Below are 2930 nucleotides of genomic sequence, written 5' to 3'. Positions count from 1 at the left end.
GCACTAAACAAAGAAAAGTGCAAGGTAATCCACATGAGTACTAAAAGAAATCCGATAAATTTTGGGTATACGATAAATCGCACAAATCTAAGGGCTGTCAATTCGACTAAATACCTAGGAATTACGATTACGAGCAACTTAAATTGGAACGACCACATAGATAATATTGTGGGGAAGGTGAAACAAAGACTGCGCATTGTTGACAGATCACTTAGAAGACGCGGCAGACCCACTAAAGAGACAGCCTACATTACACTTGTCCGTCCTCTGCTGGAATATTGCTGAGTGGTGTGGGATCCTTACCAGGTAGGATTGACGGCGGACTTCGAAAACGTGCAAAGAAGGGCAGCTCGTTTCGTGTTATCGTGCAATAGGGGTGAGAGTGTCACTGATGTGATACGTGACTTGGGGTGGCAGTCACTGAAACAGAGGCGGTTTTATTTTCGGCGAGATCTAATTACGAAATTTCAATCACCAACTTTCTCTTCCGAATGCGAAAATATTTTGTTGACACACACCTACGTAGGGATAAATGATCATCATAATAAAATAAGAGAAATCAGAGCTCGAACGGAAAGATTTCGGTGTTCCTTTCTCACACGCCCCATTCGAAAGTGGAATGGTAGAGAAGTAGTATGAAAATGGCTCCATGAACCCTCTGCTAGGCACTTAAGTGTGAATTGCAGAACAACCATGTAGATGTAGATGAACATAGTCTGTAATTGACTCCCCTTGAGTTTCTTCTCAGCTCACATGAACCGCTAGCTATGAAGACAACGTTCTGACGCAGACAGCGGGCTGTAGACCAGCGTAGATAATAGGCAGGAAGCACAGGCGGCATCCTATGACGAGCGTATTGGAAAGTTGGTACAACGCTACGACAGATGTCTAAGTCAGAGCTGCGACTTGGTAGAGAAGTAGCTGGAAGGTGTAGCTAACTGTTACAAATAAAACATTTTTTATTTTCACGGTGGTTTCCATTTTGCGACAAATCGGTCCTCACTTTCCGAACAGGCCTCGTATTATAATTTTAAAATCATAGATTTCGCCATAAACACAACATTCCTGGTTTCTGTTAAAATGACTGCGAAAAGGAGAAAAAAAACGCACATTTTCACAGCACAACGTAGCATGTTCTTTCTGTTAGCCGGTTTAACAGAAAGTGTTTATTGTATAATATTCTTATTCTATTTGGCTCCAAACGATGTCTACGCTTGTAGTCACTCCCATTGACTCTACGATCATATGGTTGCCTTGGGTTGCTTGTACACCGACCGATATTTCAACGCCTCACTGGTGGCATTTTTTCCAAAGAAATAAACCACCAGCTGAAAACAGCTTGATGTTTGTAATACACCAGATCACCACGAACTGACATAAATTTAATCTTTGCAACACACCAAAGATATGATCACCACCAATAACACAGGTCTGACTGTGTTTTGTTGACATTTCAAATTCTTTTGTGCGTAAGCTCCAACTGCGGGACTGGAACTCGACTGTGTCCGTTGTTCCGGAGTCATAATAGACCGCGCTTCAAAAATTCCTATTCATTTTGCCCCCAAACGCTGTCTACGCTCTTCGTCAGTCTCATTAACTCGACAATCATGTAGTTGGACTACAATGTGCGTACGCCACCTGATATTTTGGTGCCATCCTGGTGGTATTTTTTCCAAAGTAATAAACCGCGAACTGAAATCAATGAATGTTTGCAACACACGAAATTACCGCGAACATACACTGGCTCAATCTTCGCAACACTCCAAGGAGATGATCACCACCGATAACACATTGAAATATCGCTTTCAATTGTATTCTTTTTTCGCAAAACATCAATATTCAATGCGCAATTTGTTGTTGTTATGGAAACATGCGACATTACAACTGTCAGACTGTATGTCACATCTTTTTTAAGAAATCATATGACAACAGATGTGTCAAACTGACAGTCATATTTCTTTCATCGAAATTTTAATACAAAAATACCATCCAGATTTTCGACTTTTCCGGTGGATAATCTAAATATTTTATTTCATACATACCTTGTCCTGACAGCTGGGAACCAAAAAGCAAAAAAAAAATAAAAAATAAAAAATCAACCAAATCGATCGAACCGTTCTTACGTGACGATTTTTAAACATGCTGGAACTGATATTTATTTATAGAGATTGCTGATTCAGTATATATAATTATTAGTGTGAATAAAGGCTTTAATGTGAACTAATATGACAACGAATATCGATATGTAGATCAACTCTGTATATGCACGAAGCACAAAACCACTCCGTCTTCAGGCCACAAGTGCCCCATCGGGACCGCCGTGTCCTCCTCAGATGAGGATGTGGACAGGAGGGGCGTGTGGTCAGCACACTGCTCTCCTGGTCGTTATGATGGTTTTCTTTAACCGCAGACGCTACTACTCGGTGGAATAGCTCGTCAGTTGGCATCACGAGGCTGAGTCCACCCCGAAAAATGGCAACAGCGCATGGCGGCCCGGATGGTCACCCATCCAAGTACCAGCCACGCCCGACAGTGCTTAACTTCGGCGATCTGACGGGAACCACTGTATTCACTGCGGCAAGGCCATTGTATATGGCAGAACGAGAATTGTATCTGGACAACGAGACTGAATCACTCACTAACTGTGTAGTGTAAAACTCACACGTTTCTAGTACTGGGGAAACAAGAAACATAGTACAGTAATTCAGATGAGTAAAAAGGTAGTAATTTTGTTGACTGTGGGTTTTATAAATTTGTTCATTTAATAAACTGGCCTGAAAACGTATTATGTCATCATTGGTTCATAGCAGAAGATGCGGGAAAGCGTGGTTCAATACTGATAGCTGGCTGGCGATAATGCTTCTCAGCCAGTCAGCAGAAGGAAAATTCGAGCTTATTTTTTGAGCTAGAAAATTGCCTTGTTGGCTCTA

At 41.5% G+C, this 2930-nt stretch overlaps 1 pseudogene; it reads right to left on the bottom strand.

Annotated features, from left to right (window-relative positions):
• Window positions 1-2473: 2473 nt before the first annotated feature.
• Window positions 2474-2591, bottom strand: LOC124723108 (annotated as a pseudogene).
• Window positions 2592-2930: the final 339 nt, after the last annotated feature.

The sequence above is a fragment of the Schistocerca piceifrons genome, chromosome 1 (assembly GCF_021461385.2).
Source record: "Schistocerca piceifrons isolate TAMUIC-IGC-003096 chromosome 1, iqSchPice1.1, whole genome shotgun sequence".
Classification (NCBI taxonomy): Eukaryota; Metazoa; Arthropoda; class Insecta; order Orthoptera; family Acrididae; genus Schistocerca; species Schistocerca piceifrons.
The sequence above is the reverse complement of the archived record's forward strand: the minus strand, read 5'-3'. Positions and strand labels throughout refer to the sequence as shown.